General features: G+C 33.3%; 1 long non-coding RNA gene and 1 pseudogene across 2 annotated transcripts in view; one reads left to right on the top strand and one right to left on the bottom strand.

The window, feature by feature from the left end:
• Positions 1 to 9,629, top strand: part of LOC143243381 (uncharacterized) — a 60,282-nt gene extending 50,653 nt beyond the window's left edge. Inside the window, exon 3 of the long non-coding RNA XR_013024390.1 lies at positions 9,416 to 9,629. This is a non-coding gene — a long non-coding RNA (uncharacterized LOC143243381). The remainder of the gene's footprint in view (positions 1 to 9,415) is intronic.
• On the bottom strand, positions 5,828 to 24,603 carry LOC143242275 (branched-chain-amino-acid aminotransferase, cytosolic-like; annotated as a pseudogene). The gene is made up of 11 exons (XR_013022574.1): positions 24,550 to 24,603; positions 24,318 to 24,449; positions 23,078 to 23,137; positions 20,521 to 20,727; positions 20,047 to 20,157; positions 12,747 to 12,867; positions 12,321 to 12,481; positions 11,620 to 11,762; positions 11,282 to 11,367; positions 9,960 to 11,029; positions 5,828 to 9,531 (listed from the first exon to the last, which is right to left on the bottom strand). The product of XR_013022574.1 is annotated as a branched-chain-amino-acid aminotransferase, cytosolic-like (transcript).
• Positions 24,604 to 26,734: the final 2,131 nt, after the last annotated feature.

The raw sequence follows: 26,734 nt of genomic DNA, 5'->3' as shown, positions 1-26,734 counted from the left end.
GGAATAAGAAATAGGAGGAAAATCACTCTCAATCATGTCTCGACCAGCTAGATGTCCAGACACAAACATTTTAAGAGGCTGTATATACCAATATGAAACTGGAAAGTTCAAGCAGCAACCTGGGAATTTAGCTGATTTATGTGGTATAACAGTTTGAAGTAACAGTTAACAAAGATACATTAATGGACTTATGTTATCGTAAGAACAAAATGTACTGATAGGTTTAAAACAAATATAAAATTAGTACATTATAGAACGTATCTACTTTTTATTTGTATTTATTGTAAGAGTGACAAGCTGGACATTTAAATGCAACTATTCATTCTTTTTACTCATCAGTGTGAATCACCTGCACATTTCCAAATTATTTCCACTGTTGTATGTCCCACAAGCAGTATAACAGTACGCATAGTTATAAAATTTATTATTATCACTTCATGGATAGGTTTTTAGCACATTTTTTCTCAACATCATTAATATGGAATCTGCAATTCAAATGCAAAAAAGGAAAAAACGTTCTCACTACACAAAACTACTTTAAAACATGAATTGCAATATATTTCTTAATATCTCTCTTTTTTTCTTTGTTACAATCCAGAGCCAAGAATTGACAAATCGTAAGATATATTTCAAATATGTATGATGTCTTTTTGGCTTCTGCTGGCTTTCATTGAGTCTCAGTTGCCAGCTTGTTAGCATAACGAAGGAAATTGTAAAGAAGTTTATGCCAAAGTCCAGGGCTAGTTAGATAAGCCGGATGGTTTCCTCTGGGGATCTCAACTCCTTGACTTATGGCTAACAAGCATAACAGAGCGGAATTTTTCCCACGATCATACTCTCCAAACACCACCAACGTAGGAGTGTAAAATATGATAAAAACTATTGGTAATTTTCTAGAAGACTAACATTGAACACCAGACGTGTTTGTAGAGGTCGGGGGAGATAATCTTGATTTCCAGAAGACAAACAATAAACACTAGACGTGTGTGTAAAGAGAGGGGGAGATAATCTTGATTTCCAGAAGACTAACAATCAACACTAGACGTGTGTGTAACAATAAACACTAGACGTGTGTGTAAAGAGAGGGGAGATGATCTTGATTTCCAGAAGACTAACAATAAACACTAGACGTGTGTGTAAAGAGAGGGGGAGATAATCTTGATTTCCAGAAGACTAACAATAAACACTAGACGTGTGTGCAAAGAGAGGGGGAGATAATCTTGATTTCCAGAAGACTAACAATAAACACTAGACGTGTGTGTAAAGAGAGGGGGAGATAATCTTGATTTCCAGAAGACTAACAATAAATAAACGTGTGTGTAGAGAGAGGGGAGATATCTTGACAAAAGACTAACAATGTGTGTAGAGAGAGGGGAGATAATCTTGATTTCCAGAAGACTAAGAATAAACACTAGACGTGTGTGTAAAGAGAGGGGGAGATAATCTTTATTTCCAGAAGACTAACAATAAAAACTAGACGTGTGTGTAGAGAGGAACTTGTAGGACCTTGAAGGGAAGAAGAGGATTCTATTGGTTGAGAGGCGTCGGAGGCACTGAAACACACCACTTTGGTTGTAAAGTCCTGTAGCTGGGTGAACTTGTGATGCTTTCCCCTAAAGTCAGTCATGTGATCCTGTTGGGCAGAGGTAAACTGAGTACTGCTGTTGAACGTTCTCAACGGGTATTATGGGCAGTAAGTCTGATGCTAATGTTTGGGTATAACACTCACAAAACTATGGCATAGCGACACTGTCCTAGTTGGGTAGTGTCCATGGAGGGTGGGGTCAATGGGTAATGAATCATTCTGTATTCCTTATGGATAATTAAAATAATGAACATCAAAATAAAATAAAATTCATGAGTAAACGATCAATTATAAGGACAAATGGCTCCCCTTTTCATTCAGAAGTAACCAAAGAGGCTGATTAGCTCTTCTGAGTTTGTCAAAAAGCTACAATATGAGGAGACCTCAGCTGAAATATCTTAAACACAAGATAGCACAGTCCTCATGAAATCAAAGTCCATTGGTGAGCGCTCTAATCACCAGGTCGTGATAAGTCTTAGTTGTAGATGAGTCTTAATCCAGTGACTAATATATCATTGGAAGTTGCAAGTGGATAATAATCCAGTAACTCATGAAATATAGACTATAGCTTATGAATTATTACTTTATAACAAGAATCAACAATATATTCAAATGAATAACATCCCAGTAACAGGTTACTAATAAGCCAGTAATAGATGATTGGTTTGAATTTTGCTCAAAGCTACACAACGGCTATCTACGTTTCCATACCTAACTTAGCAGTGTGAGACTAGAGAGAAGGCAGCTTGTCATCACCACCCACCGCCAATTCTTGGGTTACTCTTTTACGTGGAATTTTAAGTGGGATTGACCGTAACATTATAACGCCCCTACGGCTGAAAATGCGAACACGTTTGGTGCGACGGCGATTCAAACCCGCGACCTTTAGAGTACCTTAACCACCTAACCATGCCGGTAACAGCTTAAACATGTATAGAGTAACTGATGAATCATCACTCAGGGACAACTGAAACATATAGGGTAACGGATGAATCATCACTTAGTGACAGCTGAAATATACAGTGTAACTGATAAATCATCAATCATTATCATTTGAAACATACAGAGTAACGGATGAATCATCACTTAGTAACAGCTGAAATATATAGAATAATGGATGAATCATCATTCAGTGACAACTGAAACATACAGGGTAACGGATAAATCATCTCTTAGTAACAGCTGAAATATACAGAGTAACGGATGAATCACCACTCAATGACAACTGAAACATACAGGGTAACGAATGAATCATCACTTTGTAACAGCTGAAACATACAGAGTACCAGATGAATCATCAGTCAGTAACGGTTGAAACATATAGAGTATCAGATGAATGATAAAATAATAAATCACAAATCGTTTTGAAAATAAGGAGCCAATATTTGTCTCGAGAATACTAAAATTTTATAAAATGCAAGCTTATTTGCATTATAGATAACGAATAATTGTTTTGTTTATATTTAATACAAGTTTATTTCTATCGTTTCAAAAATATACTGTTTATCTTTAGTTTGACTGATCAAGAAATGACGAGAAACAACACATACCTAGAGGAATGCGAATATAGGTTAACAGTAATGTGAAATAAAGTAAGTCTGAAGTGATGTGTGGCTATTGATGTGGGGGCTTGATTGTGATACTTTATGGAGATAAATGTTTGGAATGGCTTGTCTCATAAATAGGTAGTGCAATCACATCTCTAGGCTGGACTTCAGCCTTTGATTCTATGAGATGCAACTCTGAGGTAATGATACGGTCATAACAATTTGTATCAATTATTCAACTTAGTAGAAAAAGGAGCTATCCATCAGAGTTGATAGAGGATAATTTAAATGGGTAGTGTGTACCATTTGTACACTAAAATATACCATCACATGGCTCTGGCAGATCTTCTTTGACAAGTTCATTTAAGGACTATCTGGAGAACCAATGAAGGATTACTTGAGTGTGAGAGATTTACTTACTCTAATAAAGTTAGTTTCTGCTTTGATAAGGTTTAAAGTAACAACTATGAACAGAAATCAAGAGATCAAACTTACAACAGCAGCTAGTGTGGTGGTACCTTTGACAAAATGTCCTACTGATTGAGTGTGAGCTAGGCCAAAGGTTAACTAACTACCCAAACGCCTGGTGTTGCAACACAACTCCATCAGTTTCCAGTGAGTAGGTGTAACTTTCATCGTTCTACTATGTTATGGTCTGTGTGGAATGAATGCTGGGTCACTTTAAAGTGAACTGTATGTGCCTTATCCTACAGAAAGGTAGACGAGACTATCAGTTTTGATCAACAACACAGCAAATACATTAGAATCAACATGAAGCAGTAGTTACTACTTTTCAAATTCAGAAAGCTAGTTAAATCTAAGACCACTACATACTTGGGCGAAATTCATAAGACGGCTTGCACCTAAAGTCATATCTTGTTAAAAGTTATTAGCAGGGTTGCCTGTTGGGAAATCTGAATTGAAAAATACCATAGTATTTTCTTGTTATTAATAAAAAGGAGGGTTAATACTCTCTGAACAACTCTAATGACAGTGGGTTCTTGAATGTTAGGTGCATTTCTATATGGTCCAGAATGCTAGAATCTGGACAATTTTATAAAACCCTTACCATTGTCACTATGTAATTGTTTTGAAAGTTTACTAGTAATGAAGGATTTTTTTTGTTTTTTTTAAATCAAACAGGTTTATTTATGCTCATCTGATGGGTTGTATAGAACGATACTGTATTTTCAACCTTACATTGCATTAAATAATTTTAATTGGTGTTAGTGAAAATATGAAAATTCATAGTCTACATTTTATGAATGGAACAGCTTAAAAGAGAAAGTTACCTCTATGAATTGTTTGTACAAAACTGTAGATAACTATAGGAGAGAATACCTAGATTTAGACTATAGCTTCATTGGACTGTTTACAGTAGTAGTGTATTATTTTTAATTCATTATGTTCCTTTGCTTCAAATGAATGAAAATTTTTCCTATTGATGTTGGTTACACTTCAAATTGTACTTAAAAGTAATAACAACAAAGTGGGATGTGATTGTGAAACTAGTACATTTCAGATTTTTCAAGTTTGGGATACAGTGTTGTAGAACTTGTATTTTTGATACAGTAGTAAGAGTACTAGTCTTACTGCTGCTAATAAATTGTTTAGAAGTTTGTTAAATGATCTTTGTTCTTTACTTATAGAAGAATACCACTTTTGTGAAAACTTTCCTAGAAAAATTTGACTCCCAAAATTTGTGATTATGCTTCTCCAAAATCTTACATTTTATAAGCTGTACTCATATATGTAGAATATTGTATTAGTGTAGTGGTGTTTATCCTTATGGAAGTTCAATCTAATACAGTTTTAACTGACATACCAAACTTGTACGTTTCTGAAAATATTTTGCAGGATTATTTAAAATCACAATTAAATGATTATGTAACAATAACATTTGTAATTTATTTGTGTATTCCCCTTACTCTCTGGCTTTGCATGTAAAGTTAAGTCCTACATCCTGAGAAAGTAAGTTGTAAACTGACATTTGTTGAAAAAGTGGTTAGTAAACCAACTACTACTGTTATTAATACTATACAAAAGAAAGTTCAGAGGTATTCAAAGTAATTATAGAAACATTTTAGGTAGAAAATAAGATTTAAATGTGTTAATTAAAATTTACTCTTACCTGTGGTTAAGAAGCTTGTAAAACACACTTTAGTGACTTATCATTAAAAGTATTTATAACTGACAAAAGAATAACAGAAAGTGACTGGTATCTGCAGTTAACTCAAGCATTAGTTACATCATATAATACAGATTTTCTACCTAGAGTAATTTGCCAAAGCAGTCAGTGCTATTTTTTAACTCTTAGTGTATTATTTCACACGTAAAAATGTCAAATTTTTAAAACTACCTGCAAGTGTTAGTGTGTGAAAAACAAACATCTAAATACAACTATGGGTGATGTTATATGACTAGCTTCAGTAAGAAAATTACAATGCAAATTCATCTGTTCAACATGTTAGATGCTCACACACATTTGCAACACAAACTTGTATGTATTTTATTAGATATTGTTCCAGTCATTCCTAATAGTTTATTTCAGTGTTCTTGACTAGTCTGAAAGTGAATAGTTACTTTAATCAAGTTAAAATGGCTTTTGGAATCACTATCAAAGTGGAATAAAACAGTTTACCAACAGGACAACCTGCATTTGTTTTCTATCTCTATGTTTGAAACAATGCCCCAGTGAAGTATAAAGTGCTGTTTATTATCAAAAAAAAAAAAAAAAATAATAATTTTTTCATACTCCAAGACAGATTCAAGTTACATTACTTGCCTAGCAGATAACTTCAATGATTTGTAGAATAAATACTTAACAAAATTTAGTTAAAACTTATAAATGGATGAAATTTAAGATTGAGCAATGTATCTAAAGTTAAGGCAAAACAAAATTAAAATCAGCATTGCATCATTATTTCAATGAGTTACAAGAATATGAGATTAAAAAAGTTAACATTTCTTTTAGCCAGTCACTGGCATAATTCACCAAACAGCAAAAGTATACACCAACTAATCTAAAACTAATATTTCTTAATATTGAAAAAAAAGGTAAACATGTAGAGTAAATAGTAAACAAATAATGCTACCTGTAAAAAACAAACTTAAAAATGTCACAAGCTACTCAAAAATAAGTAAATTATTAAATAAGAGACCAAAGTTATTACTATTAACAATTCAGTGCATGTATTATATAAATAGTTGCATGTGTAAGAGGAGCCTTATCAATTTTCACTACAGACATTTTATGTGCAAGTATTGTTCTTCAACACAGAAATGACTATTTCATCATGCATTTCCTTTAGTTGCTGATTAAATATTTCATATTTATCTAGACTACCAATAAGGGCTTGTGAACAAATAATACAGGGTGTTCAGAAAGTCACTGTGCACTTATATATTTATTAACAGACATGCTTCAATATAGAATACAGGAGGTAAATATGAATGACAATTATAAACAATGTTGAAAGTGACCACCGTTGTCATCAATACAGACTTGGATCCTTCTTATTTTGTTTCTAAACACCACTATCAGTTGCTGGCTTGAAATAGACTGAATCAAATATGATTATAAAACTGCACAGTGACTTTCCACACACTCTGTATATCAGTGGCAGAAAACTAATTCCATTTTGACAAAGGATGCTATCCTTGTGTTAAAACATTGAATTCTGGATCTATTCTTCATTTTATAGGTTTAGTAGCACCATTAATGTATATTAAGATTTATGCATACATTTTTCTTGATCACTTATAGATACACTATTAGTTTAGATAATATTTGAAACCTAAATTATAAAACTCCCAAGTATTTCCAGTATTTGTACAAATACTGGAAACAACTAGTGGTGCTATCAGAGTATATCTACTAACAAGATTGAGATGCATGTTATCTAGTTTAATTTAGAATTTATTCATAGCTAAAAGCATCTAGGTTTTGGAAAACATCTATATTTTGACAATTCAGTTTATTTTAATTCTAATCAGGTAACAATTTAGTGTATTGGAGGTTCTCCTATAACCACTTCTCATAACATTAAACTTGCAAGTCCAAAAATTAAGTGCTATGTACTTTTAAGTCTAGCATCCATTTAATTAGTTATTGTATGTTTGTATTTTTGTTGTTTGAAAAAACGTGTTAAGTCTTCTCTCCTTTCAAAAAGGGAAATTATTTTTTAAGGAAGCTTTGGTGATAGAACTGGGAGATGCTCATTGTGTCAAACAACAAACAGGTTAATCAAAAGACATTTTACCACAAAATATTTATGCAATACAATAAATACATTAAATAATTAGAAAATGATATGTATTTCAAGAGATTATGTATCACAACCACTATGTTGTTTGTTTAATAACTAAACAAAAACAATGATTAACAGTCTACCAAAAACTCAAAAAGTTAGTACTTCTATTAAATATCACTCATTTTATAGAAAATACATTTTTTATCCTACACAACTAAATCCATTATTTGAAGTACAATTTACTAGATTTTAATTAACAAGACTGAATAGAGTACTTCAGCAAATACACATTTTGCACAATCACAGTAGAAAGGAAATTCTTCTATAAACAAATCTTGACATTCATTGAGGATGTTACTGCAAGAGTTGATTAATAAGATACTGTAGGTTTGATTTATCTTGAATTTCAAAAAGCATTTGCTAAGGTCACTCACAAAACAACTTAAATTAAGGGTGGGTGTGGGGAAAATGTTATTAAATTAGATAGAAATTTAGCTGGAGAGTAGAAAGCAAAGAATAGTAATAAGTGGTGTTAGATCTGACTGGATCACAGTGACAAGTAGTGTACCTCAGTGATCTGTGCTGTTTGCAATTTATATTTGATGTTGACTCTGGAATGACTAATAAAATAATGAAGTTTACATATGAAATTAAGATTTTTAGGGTGGCTAACTGTATCAAAATATCCTGCACTGGGCCAAATGTTGCAAATGATGTTTAAGTATCAAAAATGTAAGGTGATGCATGTAGGTTTTCACAATTCAAATTACTGTTACAAGTTAAACTAGAATACATTAGATACTGCAGTTGGAAAAGAAAAAGGAGAGTGTTGTGATTGAAAAATCACGTACCTCATCTAAGTAGTGTATTGTAGCTAGCAATAGAGCTAACAGAATTTTCAGTAGCATCTACAGAAATACTGAATAGAAGACAAGGGATTTTACTGTTGTTTCACTGTACAGATCACTTATCAGACTTCATTTAAAGTGCTTTAGTTTTTGTTTCCCTTCCTCAAAGACATTGCATTGTTGAAAGAAGTTTAGAGAAGAGGCAGTAGGATGATGCCAGAGGTTGTGGAACTGTTCTATGACTCCTCAGTCTCTAAAGTTGTTTTCTTGGGAGAGAGATGGGTCAGAGGTGAAAATTTGATACGTTTAAGATTAAGGGTGCAGATCCAAACTGTTTAGCAGTGAAAACAAGACAAGGGGGCATAGGTTGAAATTGTGGCAGAGTAGGAGTCATCTGCAATTTTGACAGTTACTTTTCAAACAGGGTGGTTGATTTTTGGAATGAGTTGCCTTCAAACAGTGGAAGAGGTAGAAACCTTCAGAGTTCAAGAAAAGGTTGGATGAATACACAAGCAGTAAGGGGTGGTGATAATTTGTAGGTGCAAGGGACATCCTTGGCAGGCTATGCTAACAAGTTTCTTTTTGTCCCTTTAAGATTTTACTTTAAAGTAAAAGACTTTTGCTTGAATACATCCAATATTTTGAAAGGAAGCTTGCCAAATTTGTTTTTCAAAAGAACTGATAAAAGAAATGGAACTTTATCAGTATTCATGAGATAACAAACTTTAACTGTTTACTATTATGATGTACATGTTAATTTTACAGCTTCTAATGGTGGATTGCAACAGACAAAAGAGAAACCTAGATTTTTAGAAGGCTACAAATAAAATCAACTAGGAGTTGTGTAAAGAAAGTGCCTTCTCTGTCTGAAAGAATTGCAAAAAAACAACTGATTTTACAATTCATTTAAAATTTTTTAAAAAAGATATACCCACTTAAAGGATGGGGAAAAAAGATGTACTTGATTTAACAAGCATGCATTACTAGTTTTCTGTGTACATGTTTCTCATTGGAAGTCTAGTTGGATTAATAATTAAGAGAGCCTTGAACATTTACTTTATGATGGTGGCAATTACTGGCCAGTTCTACTCTAGTAAATATTCAAGGAATATTCTGGAAGTTTAAATGCAAGTGTAACAAAACTTGGAGCTAAAACTAGCTATTCTTTTCTCTTCTATACAGGTATCACAGCATAAAGAGAGAGATGCACATAGCTAAACCCTTTCTTCCACAGACTCCAACTGAATCCCAGGAACATCTTCAATCTCCTCTACCCATTTATGTGGAATCCTACCATACTGATTGGCAAATAAAAGAATAGTGTTTGTTATCCAAATTTATATTACACAACTTTATAAAATACTATTACTACATTAAATCTAATATGTAACTGCTACATTAAAAGATTTCTTCATTAAGAGTAAGCAATATAAACATTGATGTGAATTTGGAATTTATATTTCAAGAGACAAGCAGTTTTGTCAAAGTAAGCTAACTAATGAAACTAAATATATTGTACTCTTAAACATTAGAAAGACAACAGCAGAAAAATAAGATGTGAACAGACATAACTATTTGAAATTACAACTGGGAAGCTATTGGAGGTTGCAGTAACCATTTAATAAAATACTAACATGTAAAACAGTATGCTTACCTGGCTAACTACAACTAATTAAATTACAAACCTAGATGCCAAACCTTGACTAAGTTCAACTGCTATAAATACCTGAATATCACTTAGTGTTTTGAGAAACCTCAGGTTCAATGGTTGAACATGTTCCATGGTAGGGATGTTATAATCATGTCCCATGTAATGGATACGGCTCACTGGGCACACTACACATGCTGTACCACTTCCAAAATCTCCAGTAGCTATACAAAGACATTAATTCACATACATCAGATTCCCTTATAAACTGAACTTTCTCATTGTGTGAGTGTTTTGTAAGACAGGAGTAATATGTTCAAGCAACAAAGTTTTACTTATATTAAATGTTACACATTGCATGGTACAGTATATTAAAATAATTTAAAAAGGTTTAATGAATAGTAAGTTGCAAAAATAATTGAATCCTAATCCCTTTACAACCATTGGACATCTTGCTTACCAAAGACACTTTTGGTAGATAAATTAGAGACATATCCACTCACCAGAACTGTATATATTACCAACACATCAAAAAGCTCCTGAATGAATTCAAACTATATTCAGAACATTAAACTACTGGAAGACAGTTACAGGATGAGTCACACTATTCATGTATATCTCCCAAAGAGCCAAATATAAAACTTTCCACATAGCATATACAAATAAAATGACCATGTAAAATAACATATATAAAAATTTCAGACAACAGTAATAGCAAGTACAATTTGAAAAAACACAGTTCATGTTATATTAGTATATTACAATACTTCATGAAGACACTTAAAGATCATACCAGAATTTGTTTTCATTTGATGTATCACAGATAAATGCACTCTTTTATTGTATACTACAGATTATTTGTACCAAGATTTACTTTATCTAGCTAAAAACCAAAATGAGAATATTTAATTATTAAGAGTTAGGAATTAAAACTTTATAGTGGTCCCAAAATTTTTGCTTGGAAGGAATCTAACAGACACCAATTTGATATTGGAACTGCAGATAGCCTGATGTGGCTTTGCTATAAGAAAAACAAAGAAATGTAGTAAAATTAAAAAATAGTGTTCATTTGTTTTTACCCGGTTTTCCTTTAGAGCATGTAGTACTTCTTTCATAGTTATCAGTCTTTCAGATACCTTGAACTCATTCTGTAAAGGAGAAACAAGTTTTTAGTATGTGAAACAGGCATTTTGGAAAAAAGGAATAAAACTAACTTTTGTTCAAAACATACATTTTAAAAAACAAAAAATTCTAGCATCTTTAGATTATTCTGTTTGTTGAGTAATTTTTGTAAGTAAATAACTGAAAGATTTTCCTATTTAATAGGTCTGATTTCTTCGGATGTTGCTAAACGATCATTTCTAAATTAGGTAAATATGTTTAAAAGAAAAAGGTCTCACCCATGTTTTGGCTAAATCTAACAAACTCTGTCTTGTCACACCAGGAAGAATTAATCCATTCAGAGGGGGTGTTATTAACTCTTTCTCTATGAGGGTCAACAAAAAAATATAATTGTATGTCTATGGCTTTATAGCTACAAGTTTTTTGTTGTTTTTTTAATGAGCTTATTCTTAACCAAGATTTAATTGTAATACTTTTCTAAATCATGGTTTTATACTGAACTAATAGTTTATTGTTACTGTGTTTAATACTCATATTTAACTGATAAATACATCAAATCATGATATAAATACAGATAACTGGATATATTGACATCCTGTACAAGGTTCAGACTAACCTCCTTTCTCATTTATTAACAGTACAAATATGTTCATCGTTCCCACTTCTGTTAACTGATGATCTTCTCCAAATATCCACAACACTTGCTGTAAATTCATTTTTTCAGCATGTCTTTGGATGTAAATTGTTGGGCTATAATTTCTAACAAAAATAATGAAAGGAATTTATTACAGTAAATTAGATTTTCATAAACTACAAAATACAAAAATTGCATTAAGCCTTAATTATTAAAGTAGAATAGGATTAAAATAAGATTTAAATATACATATTGAATTCAGCCACATTTACCTATATACAAAATGTTACATATAAAACTTCTTAAATATAGATGTGAAACAAATTTTAGGATACTGTTAAAAGTAGAAAATATGTTTCAGGTATAAACTGTGGTTGCTAAAATAAGACAAACATATGTTTTGTCTCCCTTTTAAGCTACTGTTGTTAGAATAGAGTAAATTACAAACCTTTTAGGTATAAACTGATAATAGTATGAATTTAGTAAAGTTTTAGTTTTTCAAACACAATACAATATTCAATCTCAATTAAAAAACAAATTTATAATAGTTGATTTTTAGAGATACAAGACTTCAGACAATAATGATTTGCAGTACTACATGAAGAACAAATGCTATGAAAAAAAAGAAATGGTAATATAGAAAAAAAACATTTATCACAATTGAAAGTTAATATACTGCTTACGATCCCATCTTCTTGTCTCCAACCCCTCCAGGCCATGCTCGTACATATTTAGGGTCTGCCAGCAAGGAAACAGGTTTCACTCCTGTGCTGAAATATGGACCAACTGGGCCTGTTATAACAAACAGAAGAGCTCTGTTTGCTGCAGCTACACCAAGAGAAGGCTAAAATAAGCAAAACAAGTGTGCAAGGTTAAAATGTACATTATAATCAGTAAAGGAAATTTGAAATGTCTCAGATTTGAAAAAGCACCATTTTACTCAAGTTCATCAGATATCTTTAATTCTCATAATTTTTCAAATATAAATTTTACCAGAAGAGTAATGTTTGAATTCCTTATTGAAAACCAATTAAATAATTAAAAACACTTAAGTCTTGTGTATATAATATAATGTAATGTAAAACAAACATTAAAGAAAAACATCTTACCTCTATACCAATAAATGTAGGACGTATATAGAGTGAAGAAGAAGAACTATATAGGTACCCATTCCTGGTCCAAACTAATCAATTTTTTTATACATGTAATAAGTTCTTTACCATCAAAATCCTAGAGAGAAATAATATATGTAATTTACAAGTATATACATACACTGAATACAGTACAAAATTTGGATTTTTTAATTACATTCCAACAACTTAATGGTAGGGTAGCAAGTTTGTAAAAATACATCATTGGATCATCATGTTATCCAATACTAATAAATGCAATGTTTCAAGTATTGGAAATAACCATTTATTCTTGATGCATCTATGAGTAATTCTTTAAAAAACACTTATAAAAACAGTCACATCTTTAAACTAAAAAAACGTTTAATGAATGTTATCTTACACCAGGGGTTCCCAACCTTTTGGCACTCGCGACCCCTTACCTAAAAGTTTGAAACCCATGTGACCCCCTACTTAGGGCTTACTATCAGCAGCTTAATTTTTTTTATTTTCTGTGAAGGAGAGGGAAAGAAACATCTGAAAAAATATTTAAAAATTCTGTAATTATTTATTAGCAAATTAAATCACATTGGTCCAACCTGAATTCACAAAAAAGAACATATATTTCTTAAAATAATATTAACATAGGTTTGAACAGCTATCCAACCCAGCTAGTGAGATGCCTGATGTTGCATTTCAGCAGCAAGCTTTGAAATTCGTGGTCGAGCATTTGTTAGAGCCAGTCTCATGTCATCTCCAACATCCAATCTGTTCCTATTCTTTGTTTTTATATTGACAAGAGTGGAAAATCCTGCCTCACACAAGTAGGTAGAAGCAAATGGAACAAGGACACATAAAGCTATCATGCTGACTTTGGAGTATGACTGATACATAGCGCACCAGAACTGAGTCACGGATTTCACCTTGAAGAGATCACGAGCTGAAGAGTCATTCCTTAGATCCAGAAATTCATCTTGGATATCATCTGGGATGCTGGATACATCAAGTTCAGCACAAAATGGGTTCCTTACCAGGGCCTCCTGTTCCTGTGATAGCTCAGGGAAGTAATGCTCGACTTCCTTTTCTAGAGACTGAAGATGTTTGGTAATCTCATCCTTGAGGAACTGATCCAGTTGGATCTGAGACTCATCCGTCACTCCACAAAGTTTTTCAAACATAGCAATGTTTCCAAAATTGGTTTTCCGACGCCAGTTCTGCAGTTTGGAAACAAAGGCCGAAGACTATCTTGAAAAAGGAGAACATGTGTTTCCCTTCCTTGAAGCTTCAAATTGAGCTTGTTCAGCTGGTCAAAAATGTCAGCTAGGTACGCAACCCTTTTATTCCATGCTTCATCTTCAAAGTGAGCTACAAGATCTTTCCTTTCTTGAGTCTTCAGGAATAGCTTTATTTCATCTTTCATTTCATAGACACGATTAATAACGTTTCCTTTCGACAACCAACGTACTGTTGTGTAGAAAATAAGGACTTTGTGGTCAGCATTCATGTCTTTGCATAGTTCTTTGAATAGGCGAGTGTTGAGTGCTTGAGTCTTCACATAATTTACAATTTTGATTACAGATTCGAGCACTTCCTGCAGAGAGGCAGGGAGACTCTTACTGGCGAGAGCATATCAGTGAATCATGCAGTGGATGCCCTTTGCTTGAGGTGCTAGCTTCTTCACTCTCGACTGGAATCCTGATTTCGACCCCAGCATAGCCGGTGCCCCATCCGTACAAACCCCACACACGTTTTCCCATTGAAGATCTTCATCTTGAAAAAAAGTTGAAACTTTTTCCATGACATCATCAGCTTTTGTTGTGGTTTCAAGTGCACTGCAGAATAAGAATTCGTCTTTGATGTCACCTGAATTAATGTATCTCACGAAGACAAGCAACTGAGAACATGAACTTACATCTGTTAACTCGTCAAGCTGAAAGGAGAACAAAGGGGAACCCTTGATTTCAGTCAAAGCCTGTTCCTTCACATCCATAGACATTTTAGAAATGAGCCTCTGTATAGTATTATTTGACAGGAATACTTGCTGCATCTTCTTTGCACTGGCTTCTCCAAGAATAAGATTTACTGCTTTCATCATGCAGGGTTTAAGAAGTGTTTCTCCAATCGTGTGAGGCTTTTTTTGTTTAGCAATTTCGAATGCAATCTCATATGAAGCTTCCACTACGGCTGCACTCTGCTGCTGAAACGACCCACTTCTATCGATTCTTTGGCTTTTAAGACACCGTTCATGCCGTTTGAAGAAATCCAAACCCTTCTTTGCGTGTTCTGGATGTTTCAAAACACACTGTGGTTTCTCGATGCCGTGGTTGGCGAGCACAGTGGTGAAGCCAATGTTGAGGTAGCATTCTGAGTATCTGCGCCGTTTAGCCATGGGCATAACTCACCTCTACTGCTTACTTATCTCCTTGTTAAAATAAAATAAAAATGTTGAATAATGAATGCTTTGGCAACTGTAGATCTTACACTGACTACTCGTGGGGGGTGCAGGTAGAGTAATGATGGGATAAGTATTGAGAGGGAAGGGAGCGTGGCCAGTCGTGCGATTCGTCATCCACCAATCAGCAACGGACATGTGACTCACGTGTCGACAGCGAGCACACATACACTTAATCACAGCTAAACAGACACACAAGCATGCGTACATGCGCGTGCACTCACATACTCGCTACTCACTAGTACACACATACATACAGTTGCAGACACATTCACATTCACTCACAGGCACGCATACATACACCCATAATATCACCTAATGACATTGAACTAACGTAGCACACGTTTTGCTTTGCACCGAAACAAAAAAAAATGTAAGAGCATGAAAATGTAATTGATGAAATAAAATTAATGTTATCCCAAGCTACTTCTAACAAGGCTACGCGACTCCCCTACCAAGGCTTCGCGATCCCCTGGGGGGTCGCGACCCGCCGGTTGGGAACCCTGTCTTACACTAAGAACTTAAACCGTAATACGAGAGTTCTTTAAAATCAGAAGAAAAAAGCATTTGTTAAAATATTCAAAACTTAGTATGTCTTTGAAAATGCTGATCCTTAACAAGTTATATAAATGATGCAGGGTGATTACTGAATATTAACAAAATGCCTAAAACATACTTCCATACTAATACTGATTTACAATGGATCATAGATACTGTGACAGTCATTTCTGTTATTATGTGGATAATGTTATAATTCTCTAATGGGGTGAAAACAGGCATCATGAGTAAACAAACTCAAGAGATGGTACAATTAAAAAGAGAAAAAGGTATATAAATATACAAAAATAATTAACTACAAATAAAGGAACATTACAACCTCTTTTAAGGAATTAATGTATCTGTAGTTAAGATGTACATTCTTATAGTCCAACTTAAAATACAATTCTTGTAATGTAACCTAATTTCAAACCTTACACATCCATGTTCTTTCCCCATAATCACCTTAACCCCAATTAGTTTAGGATTAACTAGTATTTTTAAAACTTGTGACTGACCCAGTCAACCACATAGGATGAGCATGTTCTGTGATGGGAATTCAAAACTTAATATCCTAACCATCTCATTAGGCTCAAACTTTACACATCCACATTTCATATAAATATATGGACTGCATTAGCAAAAGATTTTTATAGGACTAACAAATGTGTATAAAAGATTGACTGAGTATTTCACTTTAAGAGTAGAATAAGGAAACCAGACTACTTTATTCATAAAACCAAAGACCTATTATACAAACAGCAGGAAATCACTGAAACAACTTCTGTGCCCTTGTTACAGTTAATTTTCCTTTCAGCTTTTTGTACATGTTTCAGTACATCCAACAGCCATTTCCTAATAATGATACATTGATTGGACCTGCTGTAATATGACTAAATTCTTAATAACCTTATAGGAAGGTCGATACTTTATCATTAGAGTAGTCTCCTGCGACCTTCATGATGATAGGGGTAGAAGTCCTACTAGTCCTCATTGCTTTTAGTCCTGGAAAGATGAGGTTCTTACACTCACACCCTGTTTTCTCTCTCCTGCTATAGTATGAGCTCTTGCTTTCATTGTGCTTTTCATGTTAACTTCATAAAATTGTCAAAAGGTCTGCATTTAAATGGACACATTTCAGCAATAATTAAAATTACAGGCATACTATTTATACAGGAATACCTTCCAGGTTATTCTATCACAATTAGCTTTATTTACTTATTCGTAATAAAGTTATTTGTTTCCAAACTCTTTCCAACTTCTTTCTTTTTCCTCTTATTTATACAGTTCTATGTGGTTGCTTCAGTTTTGTTTAGGACACTTAAGATTCAGTGTAATGTTTCCAAAGTGTGTTACCATGTGCATTTGTTTACACTGCATTAAGTATTCTAGTAGTTTAATCCTGCTACCACATGACCAGCTTTGGCAATGTCCAAGTTATCTAAGCTTAGCTTCACCAGCCAGGAAGTTGTACAATACAAAAGCAGCTGATTAACTAGTTTTTAAATCCCTATTTTACAAAATAATTCAACAAGAACCAGCTATGTTGACAGACTCCTTGTCACTCCCCACGATCTTAAAAGTTCACACTATGAGGCTAACAAAGTGAGAGGTTCTATGCTTTTTCAGTTAGTAATAATACAACTATTTGATAATCACAATTTGTTCAAGTCAAGTAGTATTTGTCACACAAAGTATACATTCTATCAGCTCTTTCACCCCAATAACTCAGACAGCAAAGAAAGTCACTTTCACTCACATATCCAACCAAAATATTAACCAGCCAATCCAACAACTACTAACTGGGGTGGGAGTAAAAAGTTTGATGCCTGTCCTGTGAAAGTGAGTTTTCTTGGGGCACTCCCTCAACATCCAAATCTCTGGCACTGGATCTTTAGATCCCAGCCAAGGCAATTTTCTTGCCTAGCCCCGAATCGTGCCATTTGAGTTGATGTCTTGGCTTTTTGGACTACGGGCTCCAGCCTGGGCTACTTCCCTTCTGCCACCTTTGTCTCACTCCCCTTTCTCAGCAGTCATTTTCATAATGCTTCACCTCACTTCATCACCTTAAACAAGTCAAATCACAGAAAAGGTTATAGAAGCCAAGTCAAAATGGGTTCATATTACTAGTGGAGTATTTCCAGGGTAAGTGCATAGGTCTTTGCTTTTGTCATTTATATTAGGAATTTCCAACAGTAAAAGATGTTGAGGTACTATAGAATGAATGATTAACTCAAACTGAATGAATATTTGACAACTGATCTTTAATTATAGCACATGCAAGAGAATACATATTCATAATTATTTGAATCAGACACTTAATATGGATGGGAAACAACTCACTAAAATGCGACTGAAAAACAATCCTGGCATAGTAGTGCAAACTTAATGTAAACCTCATGATTATGGCATTTGGACTTCAAAATGAGGGATTACTAATGCAAATAGATCGATTGAAACAAATAGTGGTGCTAGTTGCTAAGCCAGAAACAGAATTTTGTATTATTGATTACAGATTAAAATAGGTTATTACCTCTTTACATACCACATATTATTCCTGAATATAACAAAATTCATGGATAAGGGATCTGTTGGTCTATCTTGACTATCATATCTACTAACCTAATCATTAAAACTTAATGCAACCTTTATATCATGAATATAGGTCCTTCCCTTATATCCTCTCCTTCCTCATGTTTGAACGCAACTCATTCCAAAAGGACAAGTCACCTGTTGGTAAAAACTTTAGCTGAAGAAAAATCCTACTCAGCTAAAACTTGTGTTCACTAGTTTTACCACATTCACCATGATGGACACAAAAAGACAGGCTTCACACATCAATTCTCTCAATTAACAATTGAACTTTTCTTAGAGTTTCAAAAGAAATTTCTCATTACAACTTCACTTCAGGTATCACCCTAATAACCCTCCTTTGAAACATTTCAAACAGTTCAATATCTTTAATAAGGTAAGAAGCACAATACTTTATATTATATCAAGTTAGACTTAACCAGTGATCTATACATTGAAAAATAAAACCTCTTCATACTTCAGAATTTCTATAAATTAATATATTTGCCCTACCTCTAGCAACATGGCATTACTTGGATGGCTTACAAGACTAATCAACTAGGGCATCAAGACATTTTCTTCTAAAACAATATGGAGGTTGTTTAAATAGAAGTTATATTTATAAATAAATTTGGTATCTTGCACAAATTATCTTGCATTTATTATAATTAAAAGCCACTTTGCATTTATTTGCCCCTACATGCAAATTACTCAATTCTTTTATGAAGCACAAGCATCCATTCACTACTTATAACATGTGTAATCTTAATATCAACAAACTTAAGTCATTCCCAATTCACCTATGCCATTGATATAAATAAAAAGAGCAAAGGTACCAAAATTATGCTCTAGTCTCTCCCAATTGTGACTACCTTTCCCATCTACACACATCATTCTGTACACCACTAGAGATAAATTTTTGTAATAAAATTTGGAAACTATCTTAAAAGCAAACTTCTCCACAACTAATGCAAAAGTAATGACCTTATGGACAAATTTATTACCTCTTCTGCAATGAGAAGCATCATTAGTGCAATTCCAATCTTATAGAACCACCAGCCCATTATGAAGAAACAAGAAATATTGGATAGTGGCTCACAGGACCATACCTTAACTATCTTCAAAATCCACAGGCAAGTATTATCTGATGCAATATCCTTGCAAGTTTTACACTTAATTTCTTTAACCAGCTTAAAAGTAATACAGCTGCCTTATTCGGTGTTATGTCCAACTAACAACAGTTCAGGATGAGGGATATTGCTCGAATCCTTTAGTAAAAATTGACAAAAGTAGAATTTACTAAATCAATTTCAAAAACCAACTTTTCTTTATTATTCCTCAAAAGGCCCTAAGCCTAGCATTCAGCACTAGTGACAAACTAGTCATTCCAAAACTGGTCTTGACAGTTGTCCTGAAAGAATGAAGTTACAAACATTTTAAATGCCTTTATAAATTCTGTAGTTATGTTTTATTTTGGAATAGTACCTCCAATGTTCACCTTATTTCAAAGAGGTTAACTTATTTGATCAGAAAATAATAAGGATGATCCCAATGATGGAAAGACTCTTTTGAGGATGGGTTGAAGTTTTAATTTACATTCTATTAAGAAAAGGATAAGAACTTTTGTTGCAACTTACAAAAATTAAGGGAATTGAGAAGGTTTTTACCCTTTCTCTCTCTCTCATGTGCATGTGACCCTATAGTACAAGTGGATAAATAATTCAGTGCATTGGTACTTACTGGAAAACAGCATCTCCCTGCTAAGGTTCTCATTCTTTTCATGTTAAGATCTGGTCTGAATAATCTTATCTTGTTGTCCTCACCCCTGAAAGCTTTCATACCTTCAAAAAGCTGAAGAGAATTAAAAAAAAAAGAAAGCTAGCAGCAACTCCCACAACCATTACTGTTCAAGATAACAGCAAGATGGATAAAGTTTTACAAATGTGATATGAAACACGAAAAAATTAAGAAATATGCTACAGTTACATATAATTAGCTGCTTTGTAAACTAAAGTGATCTTTTAAAGTTCTATTCAGTGCTGTGATTAATTTGTAGCACACAGAAACTATGGTTCTACTAATTTCTATCTTTTTCCCTACAACTAATGTCTGCCCTTTTCATCCATTCTCCATACACAAACACATGCAATATTTTACAATTAAATATTTGCTCTAAATGTTTATTTTCAAATTACTTCTATTACATGAACATACCTCTTGAGCATAGTGGAAGACCTTTGCACCAGGATGTAGAGACAGGTTATGAATGGGACAGATTCGAGGAACTCCCCAACCTTCTGCAGTTGTCCATTCCACCTCTAGCATGTGGTCACTAAAATGCCTTCCAAAGATTAGATTATTACCATCAGGCTTTGTACTTGTTTCTGAAGGTTTGGCCCTAATAATTTCAAGGTCTGCAAACTACAAAATTCATTCATTAAACTAATCATTTAGTGTAATGTATAGAAGGAAGAAAACCTTTTAGAACCAAAGTTTATTCAGCTTAAATTTCAACAAAAGGATTTACTAATTAAAAGAAAGAGAGAGAGAGAGACAAAGTACATGTATTAGGCCATTAATTTCTTAGCTTCTTGATATACACAATAATACATTTTGGGACAAGATAGGACCTACTGATCTACCTGTTGTTCCATCCTCTAAACTGACTTAGACAAAAAACCTTAAAGCCAGCCTTTGACTCATACTTTGTGAACCTGACAATGACCAAAGAAGGTCAAAATGTTGTTCACTCCTCCATTAGTGCTTTCTCTACCCATACCAGTCGTTTTTAAGAGTATAATTTTCTCTACATATGAGTTTGCTTGTCATCACAGATTACAGTTATGCTTTGTTTACAAGCCTTTTATATGGCATCTTGTCAAATATTTTCAGAAAATCCAGATACAAATCTACACCTTTAACCCCTCCTCTAGTAAAGTCATGTCAACTATCACATAAGATTCTAAGTTGTTAAATAACTTAGAAGTTTCAAGACTTTCCAAAATTTCTCCACAACTGATGTAAGACAAGTAATTACTGGAACAATTGTCAACTCTTTCTTACTGTGAAGATGATCTAGGAAGGTCAAAACACTGTTCTCTCCTTATCAAGGAAACTGTTAATACCTGTACCAGCCGTTCAGAGATACATTTATTTCTAGTGGATTTCTCGTCATCAAGAACTGTCACTTCCCTTGAAAAGGAGTTACATTAGCTAATGTCCCATCCTCTGGTGTCTGCCACACTATTCAAAAATAGATTGAATATGCGAGCTGCTTAGTACTAACATCCTTCAAGACCCACTGGGGAAAATTTGGACCAGAAGTCTTATTGTTGAAGACTTCCAATGTTTCTTAACCAGCTCAGAATTAATGAAGTTATCTTCATCTCCATTTATCAACAAGATGTTGAATTCTGCTTGAAACTGTAGCAGAAAACAAGAGTAATATTTAATAACTCAGCCATCTCAATTATATAATAGCCTTCCTTTAGGACCTCAAGGGTCCTACTCTCATTCTAATATTGTTTACCTTTAATGCATTTAAAAGAAAATTTTGTTTAGAAATTTTTGGCCATTCTCTCCTCAATCTTTCTTGATGTCCTAATTTGTTGTTTTCACCAATTTTTTATATTCTATAATACAAGTCTTATCTCACCAGTTAACTTATAAATTAAATTCAAATGTTTTTAATCTTACACATTAGCCAACCTGTTTTTAACTAGCAGCAACTCATTTCTTCCCATAAGGAAGAAGTTTATTGTTAATATTTAATTATTTTTACAATGATCATAGTCTCCAAATAACTCAGCTACTTTATTCAAAACAGAATTCTTGACACATCCCTTCAAAACACACTTTAAAATTTGTAACCAAAATATTCCTTATCTTCATAAGCAGCAAAACAAATCTAAAGGGAAATTTTTATTTACACCCAGATGTTCTCCACCTACTCTCAGTGGTTTCTATATCTGAAGTTAAAAATAAATCTAAAGTTGCAACATTTCTAAATGTGTTCTGTTGAGAAGACTGATGACAAACCTTGGGATCCTGAAGAGAGTCATTTGTTTGTTAAAATGAATTATCATGTTTGGGAACAGTCCACCTAAACCTGCCATTGTAGCTCATGCTCAATCATGTTGAAACCACAAATTCCACCCATAAAATTTTCAAAAGGAACTACCTTAACATCACATTTTACAGTATGCTCTTTGAGCAGCAATGAGCTAGTATTCATTTCTGAAATTATAGCACACAATAGCAGTGCTGTTAAAATGTTAAACAGCAGGTGCATAAAATGCCTACACTTATTTAGCAGATACTAATAGAACAATTGTATACAAGTATGTAAAGTGACTTAAGGTTAAGATCAATTTGAGAACAAGTTATAAGTGGGTGAGGAAAAGTGTAGTAAAAACAGGCATGTGTTTACTGCCTTGTTTTAAGTTTACATTGCATGTGTATAAGCACAAATGGTTACTGTCAATAGCCTAGTTAAATAATGTAAAATAATTAATTTAAAACATCTAAATCAAGTAGGTAGAAGAGAAATGCACTTGAAAAGTCCAGTAATATAAACTATCTAATAGGTCAAGTAAATACACATACTGTGAACTCGTTTATTGTGCTTGCATATTTGTGTACAGTACTTCTTGCAAGCTCACTTACAGAGTACAGAGTAACTGATCATATAACCTATCTTTGCTCTTGGAAGAATTCACAAGAAATAAAAAATATGAATAATATGAAGTGACTTCACTGCACATTTGCCAACCTTGAAAGAGTCTAATGGGGAAGAAAAACATCTGCTGTGGAGCTTTAACACTTTGAAATCCTGCAAAAAAGAAGGGAGAAATTATTTTTGACTGCTTATCAACTTCACTTAATATATACTTCTTATATGCAAAAACAGAGATACTATATACAGTGTAGAATTATTTTAAACACTACTTTTTACTCTTATCTAATAGGAATATGAAGTATGATATTCAAATAACTTGTATAACAATCTACAATTTTAATTTCTGATAGCCTGTACCCATTTACAAAAGTTATTTGAAATATGCATAGTACATGTGTGTATGTATGTATATTAACAGTGCAAGTAAAAGACATTAACACAGCAAGAGTAAAAAAATATATCATTGTGAAATAAACTGGTAGTTGGTTTAAAAACTAATCCAAGTACCACATTATGCTTTAACCACAAGAAAAGAAATTTCTAAACAATATTGAAGTTATCCAATAAATGATTGGTAGAATGTTAGGAGTTCTTCTACCTCCACTGCCCAAGTCAGTTTATAGCTGACAAATTTAAATATTAAAAAACCTCCATTAATCTATTATTTTTCAATATATCTCAGTAACAGCAATATTTATATTTAACCCACATTTACACACGATGTCAAGTTGAAAATAAAATCTGATCTAAAAATAGTTAAATGCTTGTTGCCAAAATAGCATTATGTTACAGTTTATAGTAGGCATTGACGTCTTACCAATGTTTAAATATTTAAACTTTCATAATTAACTGTTTACAAAAGGGGGTTTTAAGGTGCAAGTGTGTTTATAATTCAGTTCCATTACTTAGAATGGTAATCGTAAATTTAAGTTAATATTCTAAAACGGATATTGAAAATGTATCACCACCATCAAAAGTGAAATTGGCTAAGTGGTTTATTCCTGAAGATTTATATTGATTTTTCCACAGTTTGTTTGATAAAGTGATTTGTTAGTTGATTTTGAAAATTTTGAACTGTAATAAATTTATTTTTTTTTTCTTAAAATACTATATAAAAGTAGTAGATAGCCATTAACTATTGGTTAGTCAAGAAATTAGGAAATTAATATCGCATTTTTGACGACCTAATAAGCCTAGTGTCGGGAATCATGCAGACTTTTTGAAGGCAGCAGCATAGCATATTTAAAGCATCTTAATTGAAAATGGAGAAACAAAGAACCGATACATTTTTCACTTTTTAAAAGGAGAGCAAGGTAGTAAGGAAATGACTGACTTTAAGATGAAAGCAGTAATAAGCTGGGGTTAGCAGCAGCAGATGAAGAAGACAGCCAAATAAAGAAATCTTAAGATGAAGCTCAGTCACTATTGGTCGTTCAAAACCTGACCTAAGAATAAAGATCAATTTCTACATTTTCAGTAACAAAAATGGGGGAAAGGGCAGCATATTTTTTATAGCAACTGGTATAGTCAGTTTCCATACGTAGAGTCCACAATAAAGTGGATACTGTATTACGTTTGCTACCACCATTTTGCTTCACAAAGTCGTTCCGTAGAACCATGTTTTGTAGTTATTGTTTCCAAAAAAGAGTGGAAATATGCTAGGTATAAATTGAAAGTCAAGGTAAATACCAACTAAACTTGTAAAGCTTTGCTTCACTTTGGCACCACTTTAAATGTAGTTCAAAATACGGGTTTGATGCCGCAAAACTGCTGCACAGCAGTCTATATGGGGAAAATAAGTACTTTGTTAGACTTACGGATATTAATCTGTCCAGGCAAGGTTTAGCATGGAAATCTGATAGAGCATGAGGCAAATGATTCTTTAAATAAATGCAGTGGTATTGAACTTAAATGAGAATAGGATTTAGTTAACTTCAAAAGCAGCAAACGGAAAATGCAAAATATAGAAGCAAAGAAATACACAATTTTACTAAAGCTACTGAAACTCATTTACAGTTACACATTTATTTTAGTGCTTGCATACGTTTCCGTTTGATACGTGTGACGTATATTGCTGGACGCGTATCGAAATTTTGCCCGTTCTCCAAGTTTGTAGAAGAGTCAGGAATAAAAATCAAGAATCTCACCTAAAAGTATATTAACCGACGCGCAGAGAGAGAGAGAGTGAGAATGGATTAGTGGTCAGGTACAGGTCACTAAACTAAGTCTTGTAAGCTATAGTTGTGATAAACGCTTATTAGTAGGAAAACAGACGTTCCACTTGGAACGTTTATAGATTTAACTCTACGATCCGTTCAACTTCGGAGTTAACTTCGGACGTTAGTATTTCTTTCTACAATATTTCTAGATATTTTCTCTGGAAAATAAGCTTGTAAACCGCGATGGGCCACACAAGTATAGCTAGTATTCCCGTCAAGTGAAGTAAGGGTATGTGTATGAACATGAATGGTTTGTGCTTTGTGGACCTGTCGTAGATAAAACAGTTATAGACCAGGTAGAAGACTATGGTGTTTGCGAGATTGTAAAATTCTGTATATAATCGTGTATTAACTATCTGCAACAAGGTAATAAATTGTACTTTGTATATTGAAATGTGTTAAAAAAAAAAAAAAATATGTATGCATGAATCTTGTTGGCGAATACAAATTTGTTACATTATGAAATTCAATTAACTTCTAATTTAAAATTCCCAGCTATTTGAAATCATAATTCCAAACATACGTGGTGTAATAAATCTGATACAAGTCCGAAATAAATACGTAACACTACGGTATGTGTAACAACTGAGCCCGGCATGGCCAGGTGGTTAGGGTAATTGACTCGTAATCCGAGGGTCGTGGATTCGAATCCCCGCGACAAACATGCTCGTCTTTTCAGCCGTGGGGGATTTATGTGATAGTCAATCCCACTTGGTAAAAGAGTATCCCAAGAGTTGGCGATGATCACTAGTTGCCTTCCCTCGAGTCTTACACTGCAAAATTAGGAACGGCTAGCGCAGATAGCCCTCGTGTAGCTTTGTGCGAAATTTAAAAAACAATCGACTGAAGAAGTTGCCAATAATGTAAGTAAGGCAAAGTTCAAGGTATTAATATACTACTCGGCGATTTATTGTAAAATCTCCAAACTGGATCTTGCTAATGCCATAGTAAACTACGTGAAGCAAGCATTTCGTTAGAAAAATCAAAATTGAGATGAAATTGTCACAAATTAGATTTGTGTAATTTTTGAAATTTTCTCCCAACAGAAAATTTAAATAAATAGATAAAAGAAGAAAGAAAGAAAATCCCAGAGCAACAGAATGAACCAAGCAGAGAACGAAAGTTAATGACTGAGAAAGCTCCTCTTTTGAAGCAGAAGAACAAAAGATTCTATTTAATGATAGTCTTTGTTGCAACATTATAGTCGAGTCTTAATTTGACTTGTATATTAAAACAACAGGTCAATGATAAACAAAAAATCTTATTTTGTAAATTTTTAGTTTAAAGGGGACCAAGCCAAGCTGGCTAAGTATTTAAACATTAGCCTTGTACAGTACTGTATATTAGGTGCAAGTTACAAAATGTTTTGGAAAAAAAAACACTATTGGAATGACAAACAATAAATTTTATGAAGTACAAAGTCTTAAATTTTAAGACCAAGAAGTCTGTTAAGTGGTTCGTTTAAATGTTGGTTTAGTAATATAGTAAATCGTTTGTCTGTATTAAGTTCTCACCAGTACAATACACAGAA

This window comes from Tachypleus tridentatus, unplaced genomic scaffold (genome assembly GCF_004210375.1).
Source record: "Tachypleus tridentatus isolate NWPU-2018 unplaced genomic scaffold, ASM421037v1 Hic_cluster_2, whole genome shotgun sequence".
In the NCBI taxonomy this organism is placed as follows: Eukaryota; Metazoa; Arthropoda; class Merostomata; order Xiphosura; family Limulidae; genus Tachypleus; species Tachypleus tridentatus.
The sequence above is the reverse complement of the archived record's forward strand: the minus strand, read 5'-3'. Positions and strand labels throughout refer to the sequence as shown.